General features: G+C 47.2%; 1 protein-coding gene and 1 non-coding gene across 2 annotated transcripts in view; both read left to right on the top strand.

Annotated features, from left to right (window-relative positions):
* Positions 1–23,171, top strand: part of ASTN1 (astrotactin 1) — a 316,698-nt gene that overhangs the window by 58,642 nt on the left and 234,885 nt on the right. The window lies entirely within an intron of this gene.
* Positions 16,697–16,829, top strand: LOC142438381 (small nucleolar RNA SNORA66). The gene has a single exon (XR_012782762.1). It is a non-coding gene; the product is annotated as a small nucleolar RNA SNORA66 (small nucleolar RNA).

Here is a 23,171-nt window from a genome sequence, read left to right as displayed (position 1 = left end):
GAGAGAGATTGGATTATTGTCCGGACTGTGGGCAATGACATCCATCTGAAGTGCTACCGTCGGCTGACATCTTTGAAGTGGAGCACTGTTGTTTCCCAGTTGGCTGGCCAAGAGAATTAGTTGCAATGCAAGGCATATGCTACCCTTGTTTTCCAGGAAGGAGATGAGGTTTCTAACAGAGCATTGACACTGGTGATTTTCCAGTTCTGGTTATTGTTCTAGTTCGCTTACTATTTATACACCTGAACCTGTTCTTGTCTTGCTTTATCAGCCAGGACCACCAGGAAGAACTGGTTTCAAATTGTACCAAGTTTCAAGTCTTTGGCTAGGTCTGTACCACACTGTGGAATCATCTTCTGGAAAAAAAAAGATGGAAAGGCCATTTAACCGCTTCATTCATTGCCTTTTCCTGTTTATTTGTTCCTAAAATCGGCCGCATCAATACCAAGAGAGTTAACTCTTGTATATCTGGGGTGCGTCAGCTAGCCCCGAAGTGGCCACTCAGCAAGTCTGATATAGCCCCTACAGAGTGATGTTGTTTGTATGAGATCTGCAAGTTTGAAGAGAAGCTGAGATGCCAGGCAGGTAGCAAGTTTGTTGGGCTGCAAGTCTCCAGCCAAGGGGAAGATCTCACAGTCACTCCCAGGCAAGTGACTGATTAGTTGAAGGCAGCACAATTGTGCTGGATGGCCACCTTCATCACTCACGAAGGCAGCTGCAGGGGAGGGAGTTATTGAGGGTCGCAGAGGCAGGTGAGGGGAGGCCAAGAGGATCAGATGAAGTTCTGAGAAGATGATACGGACGATAAGGACGCACTGCAAGCATCCTGTAGCGGTGGTGGTGGTACTGCAAAGACTGGAACCCAGAAAACTCTCGAGGGACTAACAGAAACTACCAAGAGGCGGAGGAAAGTTGGTGGCTATGTGAAACCTGAAGAGGTTAATGCAGAGAGCTCAAGCGGGTTTCAATCTATAGAGGTGAGAGCCACAAGAAGTTCTAACTAAATGAATACACATATATTCACATTGTGGAATACTAAAAATAATTGAAAGGGCCATCTTCTGAAGCTTGAAGGAGAGAGTTAATTTGGAAAGAACTGGAACAGCGTGTTACTATTATCATTACCTCCTAGAGCAGGTAGTAAGCACATAGAACGCATGACCCGCAGAGATGAGGCTGACAGAAAACACAAATTGGCTGAAGAATCATTTGGGTCAGTTTGTGTTTTATGGAGCCATGATCGGCTATTAAGAGGAAATTAAGGGCTTGAGGGTACCAGCCCTAACCTTTTGAGATTGAGGTCAGTAAAGGCAGTCATGTCCTTCCAGTAATATCCGTGGTATCATTTTCAATGACTGAAATCTGGTTTAAATGGATCATTGGTCTTAGCCAATATACAGTATTTTACACTCCTGTTTTGGTCATTAATATTTATGGTAATTTCAGGGTCTTTTTTTTTATTGACAGTGTGTGTGGGCCGTGGAAGGTGCACCCGAAGCGATGAGCTCTTATAAAGAGAGGTTAAAGTCCCCAAGGATGTCCTTAAGGGACAACGCTCGCTGCTTTTGTCAATACTTAATCTATTAGCATTTAATTCTCCTCAACAAATCAGTGGGAAGTTAAATGGACAGTCAGTCCACTTGGTGTTTGCATACTCATTTGGAACAAAAATATAATAAAAGATATTAGCTTCATCGGACTCCTTCCAAACACTGGCTCTTGGCCCCAGTCCCTCTGTGCTCTCGGAGTCTCTCTCTGTCAGTACAAATGCATTCATTGAAAGGCCCAGTCCAATGCTCCCAGTCTCCATCAAATCTCCTCTAACCAGTTCAACCCTCATGACTTCTTGCTGCTCAAAATCATTTGGCATTTATTGGCTTAATCACAAAATGTCAGCTTTATGCTATCTTGGGTTGGTTGCTAACAATTTCATCTATGCATAGATCCTGTTGCTCCAGTCCATTTTGAAGTCCCTTTCAGGCAGGAGGGAGGACTTGCAGCATGCCCCTCTGTCCCTTGCGTCCAGCACACAAGAGGGCACCGGGCACGTGCTTGGTGAGCCCGTGCTGACAGCGCGTGCTTGGGGAAGAGGAGTGAATGCCAACCGCCGCTGGGCGCCCAGAACGTGGGAGCTCCTGAGGTTCTCTGCGGCATTCCATGTGAAATGCTTCCTCACTGATTCTGGATAATAAAAGCAGTCCTTAATTTTCACTGAGAGCAATAAAAGTTACTGCCCTGGTTAGTGCTGCCAGCTAACTCCCACTCTTCCTCCTCCTCTATGAATATGTGCGATTGAAGCCTAAACCCCTCTTAATTGATAATAAAGAGGACTTAATCTCCGACCTGTTGTTTGGTTGTTTGTTTTCAAGAGAATTCACAGCCTCTTCCTTTTCCCTGCTGCCTGCTGCTCCTCTGGGCACTGATGTCCATGGGAGATGTTAGCACAATATGGAAGGAAGTCTCCAACATAGGGAAATCTGTTATTACCAAGTTCTTCTCAAACCCAAATCAGAGCCGATCGCAGGTCTGGTGAAAGCAGTGCAGCGCTACTGTCACACGTTTACCAAATCGCTCCTGATGGCTTCTTCCTCTGCTCTATCCTGAGAAGAATGTTTAAGGACGAGGCATCTCCTGCAGTAGGAAGCAGAGTGGGAGGGGAACGATGGAACGAGAGACCCCTTGTCCTCGAATTGCCACTTGTGCTTCCAGCAGCTTCAGGTCCAGTAGGTCACCGATGAGGTGAGATCGGAGAATGGGAATAATGGACAGTGAGGACCTGTGGTGCTCTGTTGACAGGCTGGGGATCCTGGCTACTCCGCAGCCTGACCCCCTGTTCTAAGCAGTGCATTCGTCCTTGCAAGGGAAAGATGCTGAATGAGCGCCCCGTGCTTCTTAGAAAGCGGAATGTGGTGTACTTGGAAGGAAGAGTCAACCCTCAGTGGGAAGCAGCTCCCGAAGTCCTGTAATAATCAGATGTGCGGCCAGCCAAAAGGCTTCTTTGAAAACATCTCCGTCAGAGAGAACAAAATTAAATGCCTCTAAATCAAACCTTTTACACAACGGACCTGTTCCCTCCCAGGCAAAACGGAAAGAGCCTTGCAACTCTGGAGCTTCATTCTTTTACCTCCCTCTCCTTGATGATCAGCCACTGACTTCAGCTTCCTGCCAGGGGTTTGCTTGTAAGTCAATCCTGGGGCCTCCCAGAGGTTTGGCGGCTGCCAGTTGCTAAATGCTTCACTGGCCAAGATGTAGTCAGCTCACAGAGCCAGAGTGGGTTAAGATGCAGCTCAGAAAAGATCTGCTGAGAACCCTGAACTGCCAGCACGAAGAAGTAACCTCTGGGGCCACCAGGTGTCCACTGGGCTGGGGGGGTGGTCATTGTAGGAAGCTGGCATAGCTAGGTGAGATTATACGATTCAGTCTTCTGTGCACAGCGGGGTGTAATCTTTAAGGTTTAATGTGTTACAGCCTGCCGCATCTGTAAAAGGGGAAAAGTAGCCCCTGTCCTGCTTCTTCTATCGGGTTCTGGTGAGGGGATTATTCAGTGTATTTGGGAGGACTCAGTAAACGGCAAGAAGAGCTGTTGATGCCGTTGGTAGCTAAAATAGCTGGAGGTGCTGGACAACGGATGGCTCTCAATTGCTGCCATTGTTAGCTGCTCCTCACTCAACTCCAGTGCATGGGGGCTCTGTGACAGCGGGATTGGACTAACTGTGCTTCTGAGGGGTTTCTCTGGCTTAGTTTTGGAAGGAGATCACCAGCGCGCTCTGCCTACAAGACTGTAGCAGCAGTGAAGCAACATGCAGGCCGGTAATGACAGGTGGATGGTGGCTGTGCATGAGGTGCATTGGCTAGAAATTGAACCCAAGTCTTTGCATGGAAGGTAAGAATTCTACCACTCAACCCCCACTGTCATTTCTGGAAATCAATGGCCCAGCCAGAAAGTGTGTATTTCATCGTGGCATGTAACATACAGGGACTCCAATCATTATTAGTATTACTTGCTGGGTCTCCCTCCCTTTTTAAAATATTTGTCTGCCCTCTTTGTTTTAAATGAGCCCTTGCTCACCTTTGTTAATTGGTGTTGGTGATGCGTGCTTCCCATTGACTGTAAGAATGATGCCATCCCACGTCTGGTTTTAAAATAAGCAAGGCCGGGCCAGCTGCTCTGGCCCTCCCTGGAGTATTGCGAGGTGCCTTGGCCTTTGAGCTGGGAGCTGGTGCTTCAGGTAGTGGCTCAGGCATGACATCCCCAGAGTGGGCCAGGCCGAGGGTTCATGCAGTTTAATGGTTCTAGCTCAAGGGACCTTCTCTTCCAGCCTTCTCCACAATTTATTGCAGGGAGCTGAGAAGACCTTTTAGGTCCTGGGCATTTCTGCCTCCAATTCTTTGAAATAAGGAGGATTATTCCCGTCACCTCTCTTGCGGGGATGCAGTGAGTCTGCCGAGTTAGGTAATGTCTGGAGAGAAGGCTGACCACTGCGAGGTAAGACCAGCAGGAGGGTAGGTGGCCAAATGCAAAAACACGAAACCACCAAGCTGTGGTGTAGCCCCGCCCTTGCCAGCAGAGACCTGAGTGGAATGGAGCCTTGGGAGGTGGTCGAGGGAGGCCTGGGGGGGAGAGAATTGGGAGCACACTCATTTTCCTCCTTCCGTGCCATCTCATTGACACTCTGGGCCTCTCCCTTTGAGGCTTTGCCCCGCCGCTGCCACATTGAAGCAGCCGTTGTGTGTGTCTGGGCTGTCATTGTTCGGTTCTACTGTCCCCAGTTATCACACCTCATCGGGTTGACAGGAAACCAGGACAGTTCCCCTAGCTGGATGTTGTTCCAGGTGACACCCTGCTCTGCCCCTCAAAGAATGGGCCAGCTGTGGTTTCCGTCACTTCTGATCCATGTCCGCCTCCTGCTCCAGGTCCCTGATCATCCTTGTCAACTCCCTGGGCTCTCTTAGTCCCGCAACCACTCGGGGCTCACCCTCACTGCTTCCTTCGTATGGCTCCGTGTGAAGCCACTTTGGCACAAAGAGCATGGGAGCTGGCAGGTAACTATAGGGTCTCTATCGATCTCTTTTTTTAACCCGTAACCCAGAGAGCTCCAGGGTGCATCAGTCCTTCCTGCCCTCAGCATTTACGCCTTCTGCTTGAGCCAAGTAATGAAACTGCCAGCCTTGTGCTTAGTGGGTCAAAAGGTCCTCTTGTTGTCTTACATCTGCTTCAACTCTGTTGACAAGATCCCTGAGCTGTTTGGCTCCCTCGGTAGGGCCACCATCTCAGCTCTTTCTATAGTGGTAATTCCTCTGCTTGAATTCTTGACCCAGTTAAGCTACCTCCACGGACACATCTGGGTCTTCATCACAGTCACACTTTGGAAGGGAAACCTGACATATTATTTCTGTCCCACACATCTGTCTTTTGCCTAATTTCAGGGCTCCTCCGGTTAGCACAGCATGGCAGCGTGTAGTGCTAGAACTCTGAGGAGCTCAGGAAGGCGAGGGAAGGATCTGAAAGGAGATGCTGGCTTATCCGGAGCAATTCCTTGTAGCTTGTGGTGGTGAGCTCCTGTGGGCTTGGCTCCCAACTCATGAGGTCCTTATCCTAATAGAATTGGACTTTGGGAATCCATGGGCTTTTCACTGGATGGTTTTCAGAAGTAAATTTCCAGGCCTCTCTTCCTAGTCCTGTTCATCGGGCAGTTCCACTGAAATCTGCCCAGCATCATAAGAACGCTCATTACCATGGATGCTGGCTGCTCTCTTGGTGCATGGACCAGGAATCAACAAGTCTCCCAAATGCAGCATCTGAACCATCACTGCCTTCTCTTTATGCTCGGAGCAATAACATGTGAAATGCTTGTGTTTTCATCCTAAATTCTGTAAAATGCAAAAGTGGAGAGACAACCCACTGCCCCCAGTCTATTTTGACTCATAGTGACCCTATGGGACAGAATAGAACTGCCCTTTTTGGCTTCAGAGACTCTAAATCTTCACTGGAGCAGAAAGCCTCATCTCTCTCTCTCTCAGAGAGGCCAATGTCGTCGAACCACCAGCCTTGTAGTTAGAAGCCCAACACTTAATGCACTGCACCATCAAGGTTCCTTAAAAGTAGATATAAACCACCACACCAGGGGAAACACTAAGGGCGTGCAACAGAACAGCAAGGGGAACAGAGCAATGAAGTCCCCGAGGGAATGCCCAAAATAGACTGTGAGTCCGGGGCGTGGCACTCCATCAGACGGGACCTGAAAACACTCCTAAGGGTCAATAAACATACCTGGAACTCTTGATAGGTTTCTCTTTTTTTATCATTGTTTGTTGTTGCTGGTTTGTTTCCTTTTGTTGCTTTGTTTTGCTCTGTCTTGTTTTTGTGCATATTATTATCTCTGCATGTCTATCTAGATAAGATAGTTGGGATAAGCAATCCAGAAGAGAAAACAATGTACCGAAAATTGGGGGGGGTGGGAAATGGACTAAGGGGAGGTGGAGGAAAGGAAGTAGGTGTTAACAAACCCAGGGACAAGGGAACAACAAGTGATCTAATATCAATGGCAAGGAGGGTGTAGGAGACCTGGTAGGGCCGGATCAAGGCAATGTAACCCAGAGAAATTACTGAAACTTAAATGAAGGCTGAACATGATAGTGGGACAAGAGGAAAGTAAAAGGAAACAGAGGAAAGAAGCAGGAGGCAAAGGTCATTTAGAGAGGTCTAAATACAGGCATGTACATATGCAAATATATTTATGTAAATAGGTATTAAATATATCTATGTACATATGTTTATAGATTTAGTATTAAGGTAACAGATGGACATTAGGCCTCTACTCAAGTACTCCCTCAATGTAAGAACACTTTGTTCTATTAACCTGGCATTCCATGATGCTCACCTTCCGGACAGGATTGCTGAAGACAAAGCTGGTGCATACATAATCAAACGTGGTAAAGAAAGCTGATGGTTCCCACCTAACAAAAGATATAGTGTCTGGGGTCTTAAAGGCTTGATAAACAAGTGGCCATATAGCTGAGAAGCAACAAAGCCCACATGGAAGAAGCACACCAACTTGTGTGACCATGAGGTGTCCATAGGATCAGGTACCAAGCATCAAAAACCCCGAACAAAAAAAAATCATATCATTATGAATGAAAGGGGGTACAGAATGGAGACCCAAAGCCCATCAGTAGGCAACTGAACATCCCCTTACAGAAGGGTCATGGGGAGAACATGAGCCAGTCAGTTTGAAGTATAGCAACGATGACACATACAACTTTCCTATAGTTCTTTAATGCTTACTCCCCTTCTGCCCACCCCGCTATCATGGCCCCAATCCTACCTTACAAATCTGGCTAGACCAGAGCATGTACACTGGTACAGATAAGAGCTGGAAACACAGGGAATCCAGGATGGATACAACCCTTAGGATCAATAATGAGGGAAACGATACTAGGAGGGTAAGGATAAGGGGAGGGAAAGGGGGAACTGAACACAACGATCTATATATAATCCCCTCCCAGGGTGATGGACAACACAAAAGTGGGTAAAGGGAGACACCAGACACGAAAAAATAATAATAATTTATAAATTATCAAGGGAGGGAGTGTGGGGGAGGGAAGGGGAAAATGAGAAGCTGATACCAAGGGCTCAAGTAGAAAGAAAATATATTGAAAATGTTGATGGCAGCAAATGTACAAATGTGCTTGACACAAGGGATGCATGTATGGATTGTGATAAGAGTTGTACGAGCCCCGATAAAATGATTAAATATATATAAATATAATAAAGCCCAACCTACTGCCATTCAATTTGATCCAACTCATAGCCATGGACTAGTGCAGAGTAGAGCTGCTCCCTAGGGTTTCTGAGAGCGTGCATCTTTATAGGAGCAGACGTTCTCATATCCCTCCCTCAGAGTGGCTGGCGGGTTAGAACTTCTTACCTGTGTAAGCAACCCAACATATAACCTGCTGTACCACCAGGGCTCCTTAAAAACGGGTATCACTAAAGAAAACTCACTTCCTTCAAGTAAATGCCAACTCATGAGGATGCTAAAAAAACTGTATAGCTGTGGGTTTCTGAGGCTGCGTATCTTTATGGGAGCAGAAAGCCTCATCTTTCTCCCATGCAGCAGCTGGTGGTTTTGAACTTTTGACTTTCCAGTTAGCAGCCTATTCTGTAACCCACCATGATACCAGGCCCCCTTAAAAGTATGTCTACAGCAGCATTATTATTCACTTCTAGTGGTTGAGAGACCTCAGCTTCAGAGAGGGTAGTAACTTGTTTAACATCACATAGTCAGCAAGGGCCAGAACCATTCATTGCAAACCCAGGGTTGGCTTTAGAGGTTACATCCTCCCACTAATGCCCGTTCCCTACCTTAACATTCCCCTGCCCACATCCTTTTATCTTTCTGCTGATGCAACAGAGTGTGTGCCACTTATTCAAGGTTATTCAGAGGGCACAGGTATCAGCCTTTGACCCAATGTTCTTCTTAAACCACCCAGCATTCCCACTGATCCTCTGCAGGGTAGTTATGCCCTTTGGTAGTACTCTCTCTGAGTCACAATCAATATCTGAAACCTCGAGCCTCACTCTAAAATTCACATTTTATAGGGCACATAGCTTGTCAGGGTGGGTGTCCTGACACTGCCAAGACTTCTCCTTATATCAAGGCAGCAGCAGCAACAAAACAGAAACACACCCTTGCCCACAAGGTTGCAAAATCGCACATTTCTCTTGGCTTAAAATATTTACTTGTAAGCAAATTCCATTTCTAAACCACACCTTACAACAGCCTAACGCACAGGTTCTCCGACCTATTTGATCTATAGCCCTCTTTTCATTAGAAAGAAAGGAAGGAAGGAAGGAAGGAAGGAAGGAAGGAAGGAAGGAAGGAAGGAAGGAAGAAATTACCCAATGGCCCCTGGCAATAAGAATAATATTCATCAATAGCCTTTGCAGTTTAGCCCACAATCAGGACAAAGAGTAGGTATCTGCTTTTCCAGGTCCTTCCAGTATCTCCCACAGGGTGCTATCGCCCACCGTGGGAAACACTGATCTGGCTTATAACCCACGGAGTGGTCCAAAGAAGCCCTGATGGTGCAGTTGCTGAGCTCAAGTCAGAAGAGATGAGGCCTTTGGTAAGGATCCCGGCTGGCGTGAAGGATTCCATTACAGGGAATGCCTCTGTCTATCCAGTAACTGTTATCTGCATAGCTACCTGTCCTGCATTTCATCGACAAAAAAGCACACAAAACAAAACACAATCATGGAAACTAAACAAACTACCAAAAAACCCAACTCAATGACTACACAAAACATAGAAAAAACCCAATCAAAGAGAAAGTAAAATATATTAGAAACTGGCTGGGTGGCGGCTGTACCTGCCTGGGCGAGCTCTCCACCTGGTGCTCTGTAACAAGCAGGGTCAGTTTTCTGTCGAAATAAGAAAGTACGGAGGCGGCGAGGTTCGGTGTGCGTGTGCTGACAGGCTCCAGAGGGCAGGCAGTGAGGAACTGAAGATCGCAAAGTCCAGAGAATGTGACTGCCAGCCGGAGGTCCGGAGCAGAACTCTTGTCTTCTCTTGAGTGTAGAGACTGAGCTGAGCCGTTTCCTAGGACATCCTCAGCCAATGGCAGCAAGGCGGTCAAACTGCCGGACCTGCGTCCCCTTGAACCCCAAACATCAGAAGAACAGTCCTGAGGGTCCGGGAAGAGGGGGGCAGGGAGAAAACTGATGGCATGGGTGACTGTATAACCCATTCAAGGGGAGTGAACCACAGGATAATATGTGAGAGGTGATAATGGGTGGTGTAAGATATAGCATACGTACATACATAAATAAATGACGGTTCGTGGGGGGCTTGGGTGGGGGAGGGAGGGATATGGGGAGCTGATATCAAGGAGTGCAAGAAGAAAGGAAATGTTTTGAAACTGATTGGAATAGCAATTGTGCAGTACTGCTTGATGTGGTTGATCTATGAAACGTTATGACATCTGTAAGAGCTCCTCATAAAATTATTTAAAAATATATATTAAAAACTAAACCAGCTTTAAAGTGGATCCAATGGGAGATTACATGATAAGGTGTTACCTTTTAAGCTAACTACACCTGTCATAATCAATTTTACAATGTTGCCTAATAGCAAGGCTGTTCACAGCCCTCAACCACGGAGCTCCGGAGAACTAATCCATGTGTGGACCTGGCAAATAGTCCTGCAAATTTTGAGTTTCCAGTGTCAGCGATGGTCTTCTGTGAATCAGGTGTTCACATTTTAAGCTCGGGCACTATTCCCTCCTTTGACTTTTGGTTTTATATTTTGCAAACCTTGGATCACACAGGCTGGTGTCCTTCTTCCATGTGGACTCAGTCGGGCTCTCACTTGGTTGGCTGCTTGTTTGAAACCAAACCTTTAAGACTTCATATTCTATTCTTTCTGAAAGCTGAGCACCATCTTGTTTCTTTATCACATTTTGTTATCGCATCCATATCTTCAGTGATCTCTTCATGAAGGTGAGCCTTGAGCAGGGCCATGTTACACGAACTAATTGTTCTTAAGTCGGGGCTAGAATTACGTGTTAGCCCCAAATCCATTCATATGTCTATGGTTCATATATGTCTCTGATTCATTTTAGAGACATGGTTATCATTTCATGATAGCATTATAAACCATCCCACGGGGGCATCAGATAATGCTATTGATAGTGTCATTAATTTATCCAGTGGTATAGAATGTTAAACACTGTTGAGGAAAAAATCATTTTACAAGTTTAGGCCAGCTTCAGACTACAATACATGAATCATTGACTTAAATTCATAAGTGACTGGACATGACACAAACACTGGGGGTTGGTGATAGGGTAAAACTTTCAATAACACTCATTACCCAGACAGAACCATGCCTACAAGATGAATCCATGTCATAAGAAAGCAAGAAGGACATTAAAATAGTAAATATATGGTACTCCCAGCCTACCATTCCTTGGACACCCTCAAAGAAATACATCTGAACCAAAGTCCACTACCTTCCAATTCTCTTACCCGGGGATAGCAGTCATCTGCTTTTCCTCACCCTAGGGCGTGTCAGCCTTAAGCCCAAGGGAGTCTGTCAGCTCCAGACAGAGTCAGCTATAAGTAAGTCTGAGTTAAAACCAAGTTCACTTAGTGAGTTTCTCACAGCGAGCCCTCTGGGTGTTCTATGAAGAATGTTGCACACCTGGAAAGGACAGAGTCTCGAGTTAGAGTCCACAGCACAAGGCTTGAGCCACTGAGGACTGCATACAAACTAGGTCGGAGGTATCCTGCTGGGAACACAGCATTGGCAACCCCCTTGGGTTGTATATAAATATTTTTAAGTGTTTTTTGTTTTTGTTGTGTTTTCCCTGATGGGAGCTTCTCCCAGCGTATCCTCTAATGGAAGTCTAATGGCCTTCTTTCTGAGACATATATGCCCCCTCCCTGTATCTAGACTTGAATTTCCAGTAAAGTTCTCCTACCACGTTTAGAGGAGAGTCTGATGGTTTGTGGTGGCCTCAGCACGATGCTGCATGGCAGTGTACTGAGTGGTTTTATCCCTCTCTCCCCACCTTGAAATGCTGCCCAGCTGAAGTGACGTCTTCTCTATTGGAGTGGTTTCTAAATTCACGTGCATGGTGCTATATGGCGCATAGGCACTAGGTCGGCACTCTGCCTTGTTGCTCGGGAGACCAGATTAAAAAAGGGCGGGACCTGAGAACAGAAGCTCTCTTCATGTCCATCTGTCTGGGAACAGATCTCTTCCTTTTTTCTCTCATGGAGAAACTGGTGGGATTGAACCACTGATCTTGAGGTTAGCAGGACGATGCTTAACTCACTGTGCCACCAGGGCGCCTCGGGAGTGAGAAAGGAAGAACGACGGCTCATTAGAGAAGGAAGCGCTTTCCCTTTTGCTATGGAGGGCCTTCCTGGGACTGGGGGTCATGAATATTGCATCAAAAGAACGAGCTTCTTTAAGAGAAAGCAAAGAAACCCAGAAGCGGGGAGCATTAAACACCTCCTGGGAACTAGCCTTGGGAAGGTCTATTCAATTTGACTGTGGAAGGAAGTTTCTGTCAGGGTTTTGCCTTGGATTTGAGGCTTGGTGTGAATCTGGAGGAAGAGGACCCCTTCGGGATGCCTGAGGTCAGGAGAAAGCCTTTTGCAGAAAGATGGCGGGCAGGGGAGCCTCATCCCCGGGGCGGCTCCAGCGCCAATCAGGCTGAGAATGCGGGATTTCGATGCTGGGTTTGTGTAAACCTCCCCAAGGTTTAAAGCTCACCAGGCGCGTTGAGGAGGTTTTAAGGTGAATGTCATCGTGCCAGCTCGGGCTTTTCAGTACTTAAATATCAATCAAACAAACGTTCTTCTAGGGGGCTTTCGAGCCAGCAATCAGGTACAGGCGCTCCACTGCTGTTCCTCTTTCCAGCCCTGCTGCCGGGCTGCCTCTGACTTTGAATACAGAGAAGCCCGGGAACATCAGGCAAAGCTTGGCGCCTTCAGCTGTCACAGAAGACCAGAGAGTGGGAGGCCAGCTTTGCTCCCTGACCCTCTCAGGGACCGTGCAACAGACTTCTGATTGGGGGCCTCCGTGGGGTGAGTTCTAGCAGCAATGTCGCCTCCAAATTTGACATCTGTCCCCCCTGCCAATCGACGATTGAGCAGCTGCTTCTGCTCCATGGTACTCCTCATGCAGAAGTGACAGGTGCTCACGGACATGCGTGGGGCCCGTGGCATGTGCTGTGGAGAATGAGGGAAGAGGAAAGGGGAGACATAGCAATAGCAGCCACGGAAGGCTGGGGTGCACAGTAAAGTCACACGGGGTATGAAACGTAATCCAGATTGAATCTCCACTGCTGTCTGTAGATGCTCAGTCCAGGTGTAGAGGCAGTTCTAGGGGAGCTGGCTCCCAGAACGTACCTGGCTTCATCTTTGAAGTTACTCAAACGGTTAAGAAGTCCGAGGTACAAAGGAGAAAAGGAAGTGTGCTTAGGTGGGGGGGACCAAGATGCCCTTTGCATGTCTTCAGCTTCTTTTAAGTGGGAGGGGCTCTTGAGCCAGAGCCTCCATGGGGAACCTAGTTTCCATGGCAACACACTGGGAGCCCGCAAGGCTGTGACAGTCCCCTTCTGGAGATAGTGTTACTGAAGGAGAAAACCGAATGGGAGAAGTTTTGTTTTCTGGATTATGAACATTAACTACCTACACCTACCCTCCCTGGGCATCATTGGTGAACGTAAGTGCCGTCATTCTTGCTTGGCCGTAAGCACCAATTCACTGTGTGTATTCACACCTGCTATGCGCAGCATTGGGCTGCGGACCTCGAGGTCATCAGTTCAAACTGATCGGCTGCTCCAAGGGAGCGAGAGGAGGCTGGCTGCTCCCCGCTAGAGATCGATAGCCTCAGAAACCCGCGGGGGCATTTCGACTCTGCCCCAATAGTGTCATGATGAGGGAGACTTGGCTTGATGGCTGTGCATTTGGTTTCTGGTTAATGCACCAGCGAAAAACGCTCTGGTGAGGCTGTGGGTGGACTGCCAACTGCAAGGCTGATGGTTCGCACCTACCTGCCTCTCTGAGGGAGAAAGAGAAAACTGTCTGTCCCTTTAAGAATCTGTTACAGTTGTGAGGTCCCGCTGAGTCAGCTCCGACTCACAGGACTTCATGTACAACCGCACTGCACACTGCCCATTCCGGCAACAGACTGGGCCCGAGGTTGTCAGGTGACGATACAGTCTCTGAATCCCCACCCAGGCTCACTAGGAGTGGGGATGGACTTGCTGGCAGTGGGTTGGTGTGTTTCATGCGCCGCCACAAGTCCCTGGGCCGTGCTGATGGTTGACATGTTCACCGCTCACCGAAGGAGTGAACTTTGAAGTCCGCCCAGAGGCACCTTGGAAGAAAAGGCTGGCAATCTACTGAGGAAAACCAGCGATTGAAAAGCCGATGGAGCGCAGTTCTGCCCTGGCACACGCGGCTTGCCGTGAGTTGGAATCCACTTTGATTTTTCCGAATGCACCAGCACTTGGCAGGGGCTGGGGAGGCGGGGGAGCCCGAGGAGTCCTGTGTGGGGCGGTGGATGTGGGCCTGGAGCTGAACACATCGCAAGGGACCACACAACAGGAGACGGGGCTACATGGATTGAGCTCAGGGTGTTTTGGGAGCCTGCCCAGTGAAGATGACATTCCAGAACAGGTTAAAAGGCGATGTGGGCCTTTTCTCAGGTGGAGGTGGCAAAGAGAAGGGGATTCCCGGCAGAGGAAAAGAAACCAAATGGTAATCTTTGTTTCTTGACCTATTCCTGAGGCGGTGTACCCCAGCGATCTGTCCTGTCTGCTGCTTCTGTACGTCTGTCCATTGAAGGTCTGGCTCTGGCATTGCCACATTTGGTGACTGGAAGCCTGTGGGCTCCAACCTTTCCCAAGCCTTTGTGGGACCCTCACTGTATACTTGCTAGAAGGGACAAATGTCTTCCTAACCCTGTGGAAATGGAATATTGGCACCTGGATGCAACTGGGGGATGGGAGGGTGGCCAGGACCGATGATTTTTAAAACAGCCTATAATTAAATATTTGGAAAGACTTTTGTTTGGGGAATTAGACTATTTTTTCCCTAAGAAATCTCCGCTGTTAGCTTGACTTCCTGTATGATGACTTTTTAAAAAGAAGGACATGCCTGCCCTGAACCGCCTTCGTAGTCCCTACTTCCACTGGTTTCTTGGTGCTCCCAGGGATGTGCTAATTTGCATACTGACACCAGGAATATAAAGATAACTTGCTTCTTTAGAGCCCTGGAGAGCAAAGCCTACCTCAGTAATATTCCACACAGCCCTCCTAGGATCAATGCCAGTCATCCTGTGCATATTAATTGGTGATAATTGAGAAATTATACCCACCACCCTTAAAGAGGGAAAAAAGGAGAAAAATAACTACCTCAACAGACAGAGTACTTTGATTCACTACATGATCAGTTGGACATTATCGCAATTAATATTTCTTCTAATACATACTTAGTTTTGTACTCATTCAGTCCACATCCATTTTCAAGACACCATGTTGGGAATATAAATATGAAAAAGAACATGTTCTATTCTCAAGAATCTTACAATTTACTATGTTTGTGGAAAAGGAGTGTGGAGATGTATAAATAAATATAATACAAAGCAGAAAGAAACAAGTTATATATACATATTCTCGCACTGCAACTCACACATGGCATGGTTTGTAAGTGTAAAATGATTGATAGACTAAACAAGCGTGGTGTAAATGTGCAGAGAGGAAATGCTTCATTTTGATGGGTGTCCGGAGCTTGTGGGACAGAAAGACTCTATAGAGAATGTAGCGTTGTTGGTGTTGAACTTTGCAAGGCAAGTGGTATTTCAGGAGGCAGTGAGCTGGAAAAGTGAGGCAATGCCCGTTGTGGAATGAGTCAGGACACTGGTGGGGAGGAGAGGGGTGTTACAAGTGGTCCCTGGGAAATGGTGAGTGGTCCAGTGTAAGATGCTGGGAATTGGGAACCACCGGTTAGAGAATCTTTAACATCATTCTAAATAATTTGGGCTTTTGTGGAGTTTAGAGCAGGATGCTGAGTAGCCCTTGAAGATGCTGGAGGAAGGAGTTGGTGTAGCTGTTTGTTGCCTCTCTATCCCCACTAGAAGATAACAGGTTCTATTGGCAGGGCTTTTTGTCAGTTTTTTTAATTCATGCATCCCAAATGCTTAGCCCTCTACCCAGCATGCAGTAGATCCCCAGTAGACTGTGGCTGAGTGGGATTTTTGCCAGGGCTTTAGGAATTGATTTCCAGGGCTATGTAAACCTTAGAAAGGAATGGATGTCAGGTGGGAGGTGAAGATCGAGAACTACTCCCATGGCTTAGTAAGTTGCCTACCAATCCTGAGGAAGGAAAGCAGGAACTGTAAGTGGGTGGTCTGAGGGGGCCTCAGCCTCTCATAGGATGATGGGATGAGAAGGGGGTGACTAAGGGTCATATTCATTTCGTATGGATTTTAAAATGTGCTCCTGGCTGGGATGACCATGAACCAGGACGAGTTGACATAGGGTGGAGGACACAGGCTCTGAGAAGAGGGATAGAATGGCTTTCCTTTCCTCTTTTTATTCTCTCTCTTTCTCTCTCTCTCTCTCTCTCTCTCTCTCTCTCTCTCTCTCTCTCTCTCTCTCTCACAGCACATGTGTAGATAATAAGATGTTTGCTTGTTCAGCCATTCTTCAGCAGGACAATTCTGTGGTATCCATGTTGTCCAACCACCCCTATTCCCCTTTCCCAACTTTTTCCTTTGCCCTTAACAGAGGCTTGGTGTCCCTTGAGCAGTGCACTTGGAAAATTTGACTGTGACGTCCATGTGGAGGGTGGAGAGAATGTGGGGTAGAAAGGGGAAACTGATTACAAGAATCTACGTATAGCCTTCTCCCAGAGAAGGCAGGGGGAGACATCGAACAGTGTAATATATGACAAAATAATGATAATTTATGAATAATGAAGGGTTCATGAGGTAGGGGGAGTGGGGAGGGAAGGGGACAATGAGCAGCAGATATTAAGGGCTCAAGTAGAGAGCAAATGTTTTGAGAATGATGATGGCAACACATGTACATATGTTCTTGACACAATGGATGGATGTATGGATTGTGATAAAAATTGTACGAGCCGCCAATAAAATGATTTTAAAAAAATGAGTTGTTGCAAACTCGATCACCAGCTCTGCATGGTGTTGCAGACACAAGGGGAACCAGGTTTGCTAAAGTCATTTTGGGGATAGTACTGGTTTAGCCTCAGGGACTACTGAGGTGGCCCATTGTTTCCTACTACAGTAAAAAAAAAAAAGAGTTGTATGATCTCCCAACAATTATTTTAAAAAAAGAAAGCAGAAACTATTTAAAAGTAAGGAAAAAATTTAAAAATATTTATTTAATTAATTTCATTGATAAAGGAAGGAGCTCTAGTGGATTAAAGAACAGCATTCTCATATGAAGAAATGTTCTAGGAGGCTGTTATTGTGGATGTAAGATAGCTATGGTTTATTGTGCCAACCGGGCCAATAAACACATGTGGGGTTAATTGAAGGGCAGAGAGATAAATGACTCAGCAAGCTTCCCCTTTCTAGTTCTCAGGTATCTTGCTTTCTGATGGTAAGACCAGGGTGCAACTGCCATAGCCAGTCCCCTGTTTCAGCTGGCAAGGCTCACTTCCTGCAAGACATCCCCAAGGAGAAGCCACATGGACCTATCCTGATGCAGCCCTGGGTGCTGGAGCAACCATGTGGAGACCCCTGCCAGCATTGAGGTGCTTACACATTCACTGACTCGGCTTTCCTCCTGCAATCAGCATCATTGCAGGTGTTTTGTGAGATGGAGGAGGACTTTGTGGATTGGTGTCAGACATATGGGCTAATGTCGGACAGCACTGGGTTGGATGTTTTCTTAATGTACACTTACCCTTTATATAAAACTCTCTCTTATACTTAAAATAAAATTCTAGGGCACACTCCCTGCAAGGGAAACTTGGGGAGCACAGCTCAGCGAGATGCGAGGGCGGAAATTAATGCAGGGCGGGTCATGCGGATAGGGACACGGTTGATATAACAAGTGCATGCATGAGGAACCTAGGTCTTCAGGGCATGGAATGGAGAGCAAGCCTCACAAAAGTGACCAAATCTCAAGAGAGCTTACACTTGATTATGAGGCTCTCCAGAAGGCTGACAATGTCTTGGAGAAAGTCAAGGCTATGTCTAGGGAGGTAAAGGGTCACAGAAGTCAAAGGAACGTTTTCTGACTTGAGGGTGTGCTCACAGCAAGTCAGTATGCTGGACGACTGAGTTAAAGATTGCCGGTGAGAGCCCACTGGATTGGGGCATCCGGAAGTGCTAGTAAATTCAGGGGGATGCAGGAGACAGAAGACCCTTAAGGACCTTGAAAGAGCTGGTGCGAAAGCAGACACAAACAACTGCTTCTTCAAGAACGGGAGAACGACAAGGCGTTCTGCTCCTGTAGAGTTGCAGTCTCCAAAACCCACAGGGGCAGCTACCCTGTCCTACTGGGTCGTGATGACGCGTAACTGACTCGATGGCAGTGAGTTTTGTTTTGATTTTTAGGTTTTTGTTTTAAAGAAGTTGGTCAATGAAGGAAAATAAAGAGGTGGATGTTAGCACCAGGGGAAATCAGAGCTGACAAAAGACATTTCATTCTTCATGAAGTGTGTTGGCGAGCCAATGGGAAGGAGCCTTTAACGTAAAAAATGAGCCTTTTACTTGTTTTCATAATATAGAGGGAAAAAAGTATTTTGATCTGAAGGAATGAGACATTATAAAACACATAAAATAATATATTGGAACATAATTTCAATGGGAAAATGCCAAACATAGAGATGGCATTTCATCCTTTGATAGTTACCCTTTTGGCCAAACAAATGCAAAACAAACCCATTGCCAGCGAGTCGGTTATGACTCCTGGCCACCCTACATGTGGTTCCCCGGGTTGTAAATCCCGGTAGTGTCAGACAGCCCCATGCATTTCCCTTGGGTGTGACCTGCAGGTCTTGCCTTCAGAGACTCGACGCTCACCCAGCACTGCCACGAGAAAGAGCTCCTTAGCATCTCGACCGTCTCAGACTCCAAATGTGAAGGAGAAACCCTCACTGCCATCCAGTCTTGTCAGACTCAGAGCGACCCTCGAGGACAGAGTGGAACCATCCCTGTGGGTTTCTGAGACGGTCAACCCTGTGGGAGTAGAGAGCCTCCTCCTTCGTTGGCAGAGTGGCTGATGCCCAGTGGGTAACCCACTGCATCACCAGTGCTCCTGGTCTCAGAGTAGTTCCATCTATGGAAAGAGGCTTTCTTTCTGTTTTCCTGGCATCGAAGATGTTCTATCAGATCGGCTCATGCTTAGCTCACCGACTGCTCTACTACTCCGGGTACTGCCCACAGCCATTGAGTTAATTCTAAGTCACAGTGCACTCTGGCACCATTCCTGAGAGTTTAGGAGACTGTAAGCCTTCATGGGAGCGGACAGCCTTGTCTTTCTCCCCGGTAGCAGCCGCCAACCTTTGATCCACCCTCATGATGGCTTCATGCCGACAGACCTCCCTTGCCTGAACCTCACTTTATCTCATTTGGTAGTCACCCCACCTTTTATTTCTTTACACACGGAAGGTCTGCGGCCACCCTGGGTTGAGTCAGCCTAGCATACCAATTTCCCCAACAGCACGTGCCCCTCCCTGCCTCTGTGTCGCCGTTTTCTAACTCTCGCAATACTTCACGTTTTTTCCTAAGGCCACTGGACACTGCATGGACGATGGCAGCGTACAATGTTCTACACACTGGGAAACCAGTCTTTGTGGGGCTCACGTTATGGGCACATTTGCCTGATTGGGGGGGGGTCTGGCATGGAACCTACACGATGCCTGTCATCCTAAGCAAAATGCTACTCAGGTGAGCTAGAAGGAACACCTGATGCTCAGGTTTTGTGAAAACCCGAGGCACCGTCGACAGGGTGCTAACGTGGAAGGCTGTGGATCTGTCACTCTGCCTCCCAGGAGGATTCATGGAGAGGGTCCAGCAGTGGGAAATGTTGGGGGCCCAGGTGAAGTTGCCCAAGATCTGTGGTGGCAGTGCTATGGTTCACAGCAGGAGGCCTCATCGGAGTCGCAGGTGGTCGCTCTCTGCTTTGAGTATGCAGGAAAACCTGCTGAAAGGACCTTTTTAACTTTCCTTTGTTTATAAGCCAAATAACGGAGTCCAATAGAAGGAAGTCATTTTTTATATCCCTTTCCTGAAAGTTGAAGGTTTTCTCTAGGCCTGGATCTTCAGCGCTCCAGGAGAGAATTATGGTGATAGAAAGGAGCGTATGGCTGAGATGTAAATAGAACGGTTTCTGTACATTTTAAAGCCCCTTTCTGTCCAACACTTAGACTGTCGTGTTTGCATCAACACGGGTGCCTGGCTTATCAGTTGAATGGAAAACTGTAGTGACAGCCCAGAGGTGCTGTATGCTCAAAGCGTGATCTGAAAGCAGGATGCAGACAACTGACTATGCATCGGTGTTGGTGCAGCATCAGTGCAAGTGCACCGAGACATCTGATAGCTCACACTGGCCGAGCGGTTACATCACATCAACCCTGGTGTCTCTCCGGAGTCATCATATGCGGACACTAAGCATATTCGAGGAGCCTTGGGTGGTGCAAATGGATGAGTGCTGGACGACCACGAACTGAAAGGCTGGTGGTCCAAACCCATCCAGAGGCACGTTGGAAGCAAGGCCTGACAATCTGCTCCTGAAAGGTCACATTTTGAACACTATGGAGCACAGTTCTACCCTGACCAGGTGGGCTCAATGTAAGTCCACACTGACCTGACAGCAAAGAGTTCTAAGCATATTTAAAGTCAAGGAGGATGCCCCCCCCCCAAAATGTCCAAGGGAAAATCCGGGATACAAATATCTGCGTTGTATAATAGCATGTTTTATAAATATTGTGTGTGTGGATCCATCCAGATAGAAAAAGATCTGAAAATACTGTGCTCTAGAAAAATTAACAGTAGTTATCTCAGGTGATGGGATTGTGAATGATTATTATTTTCTCCTTCATAGCTTATGTCCTGGGTTTGGCAAGTCTTCTGTAGCGGATAAGCATTATTTTTTTATAAATCATAAGAGTACTAAACATCTGAACTTAAAGATCACAAAAATGGCCTTTTGTGTGTTTCCTATCATGCCTATCTTTCCATTTCAGTTTCTCTCTGAATAGGGTCTGGGTTTAGAAGCCTAATTTTTTAACCCCTGTGGACCTTTGTTTACACCCATATCTGGCTACCAGGAATCTGGACAGGCTCTATTTAGACTCGAGACTGGAGACAATCAGAACTGATCTGTTTACCAGATGAACTATTTGCCTGTGCAGGAAAATGAGTAGCAGCTGTTCTGGGGAGGTGATGCTCCGCCTGGTGTGTTGACCAGTAGAAGGATTGACCAACCTGCTCCTCAGCCTCCTCCATCTCCCCAGCTCTCCCTCCTATCCTGCCCGCCAACTTCTTCCTCCTCTTTTTACGTTCCCTTCTCCTCCTTCCCCTGCTCTTTTCTCCTCTCCCCTCCCCCATGGTTGGCACTGCTTCTCCTACTGGCCAAGCGTTCCATTGCTGTGTGAATGATTTACACTGGTGGATAAAGAGCTGGCTCAGGGAACGTTCCTAGACATCACCAAACAAATGTTTCAGGACCTAGAAATGGAAAGGCAAAAAACAACACACAAAAAACGTATTGGGGCCATGGTCACCCGAATTGAGCTGTTTTAAAAACTGATTTTTAAAAAGACATGTTTTTTGTAGTGAACTACTGTGGTGATATGTACACAAGTCTAGACACGGTGGAAATGTGTGGGACTAAACACACAGACACACGCAGGCACATGAATGGAACTGGAGAACGCAGATCAAAATGGTGGAGAGGGTCAGTGTCCTGGGCAGAAAAAGGGTAGAATGTAGAGCAGAGTGCTTGGTATTGCTCTTAGCAACTGGACACAGATCTACAATTATGTCAAAATCAATCATTTAATATAGAAGTAGTTGTATGCGAGCCATTGTGCATACAGCTAAGAACCAGGGGAGCCAGTTTGGTGCTGTGAAGTCGACTGTCCCAGTGGCTCCTTATTCTGTTCTGATGATAATAACAAAAGGCTTTCAAACAAACATCTATTGAGAAATGGCTAAATGTTAGGCACCAGCTAGGCACTTAAGATGCATTATTCTCTTTTAATGGGCCCATCAGCCTTATGGTGTGTGCTATGATTAGAGATAAAGAAATTGAAGCTCAGAAATGTTCATCAACTTGCCCAAGCTTACTCAGACAGGACATTGCAAAGTGCACAACCCTCCCAGGCATTCCGACTGCAGGGACCCGCCTTCCATCGCCCACTGTGCTTTAGGGGCTAATGGGTTTGCCTTGGATGGAATTCAGCTCAGCTAGGTAGGAGTATATTATCTCCTCCCAGCCACCATTTCTTTGTACTGAGTCTTGGACTTGTTCTCCTTTGATTTTACCTACATCATATTGTACTTGCTTCTCTGATCAAGGTTACTATCTCCAGTCACTCAAGGTGATGCCCTGCTATGTAGAGAGAGGAATGCTTTTTTATTTTATTTGAATTCCCTCTTAGGTTTCAGTGGGAGACTCCTCATCCACTCATTAATGATCTGAGTGTACATGGGGCTAGTCTCTATCTCCTGCGTGTGTTAGGGCTGGCTTTTTTAGCTATGGATAAAGTCTGTAGCCCAAACTGGCGAAGTTGTAGCCAGGTTGGGTGCAGAGTTAGTAGGGAGACAACAAAGTTGGCTGGACCTACAGAGATTTGAAAACAGCTCAATGGGGCAGAGTAGAGTTTCTGGATCCAGGCCTGTGGTCAAGCACACTATCGGTGAGAGCAAAGGACTGGGGTTGAAACCCAGGAGGCGCACGGAGAGGGGGAAGGCCGAATGAAACATCGTGGCTGAAACAAGGCTAATTCAGGAACAGACTCACCCAAAGGAAATCAGATGGCAGGAAAAGAAAGCAAGGAGGAGGACAAATTCAAGGTCGAGAGGATGGCAGCCTTGAGGGAACTTTCTCCTTAGCTCAAAGGATCATGTATGCTGCCCCCAGGAACGGTCCACTGCAGGGCACGGGCAGCAGCGTACATCTCCGAGGCAGGCAGTCCTGACTGCGGTAACACTTCCATCAGTCCACCTTCAATGTCCTAATAGTGCATGTGATCTTTTTTTAGTTCTAGTTGACGAACGGGTGCTTTTCAGGCACAGATGGAAGCTGGAAACGACCTTGGGTGTCTGTGACCTGGTTGGGAGCCAGAGCAGCGGCTCTGAGTGATTGTCTCCTGCGCGCACTGACTGTGTTGGCCATGCTGCTCTGAGCCTGAACTCCGTGGGACAAAGGGCGGGAGGCAGCTGGCGGTTTATCGCTGGGAAGATGCTGAGCGTGTGCTGAGAGGAGGCGGGAGCCTTGGGACGGCTGCTGATCTCATGCGTGTCGGGCCCGGGTGTGCTCACGCGCCCCTTTTTATGGAATGCTTTTTTTAGGCTTGGCAAAGAATGGTTCAGCTGGTTACAGTTAACTCTACAAAGACAGCCTTCCAGGGGAAATGAAAGAGAGCCTTTACAATCAGTCACAGGGAGAGA

This window comes from Tenrec ecaudatus, chromosome 1 (genome assembly GCF_050624435.1).
Source record: "Tenrec ecaudatus isolate mTenEca1 chromosome 1, mTenEca1.hap1, whole genome shotgun sequence".
In the NCBI taxonomy this organism is placed as follows: domain Eukaryota; kingdom Metazoa; phylum Chordata; class Mammalia; order Afrosoricida; family Tenrecidae; genus Tenrec; species Tenrec ecaudatus.
This window is presented reverse-complemented; position numbering and strand designations above follow the sequence as displayed.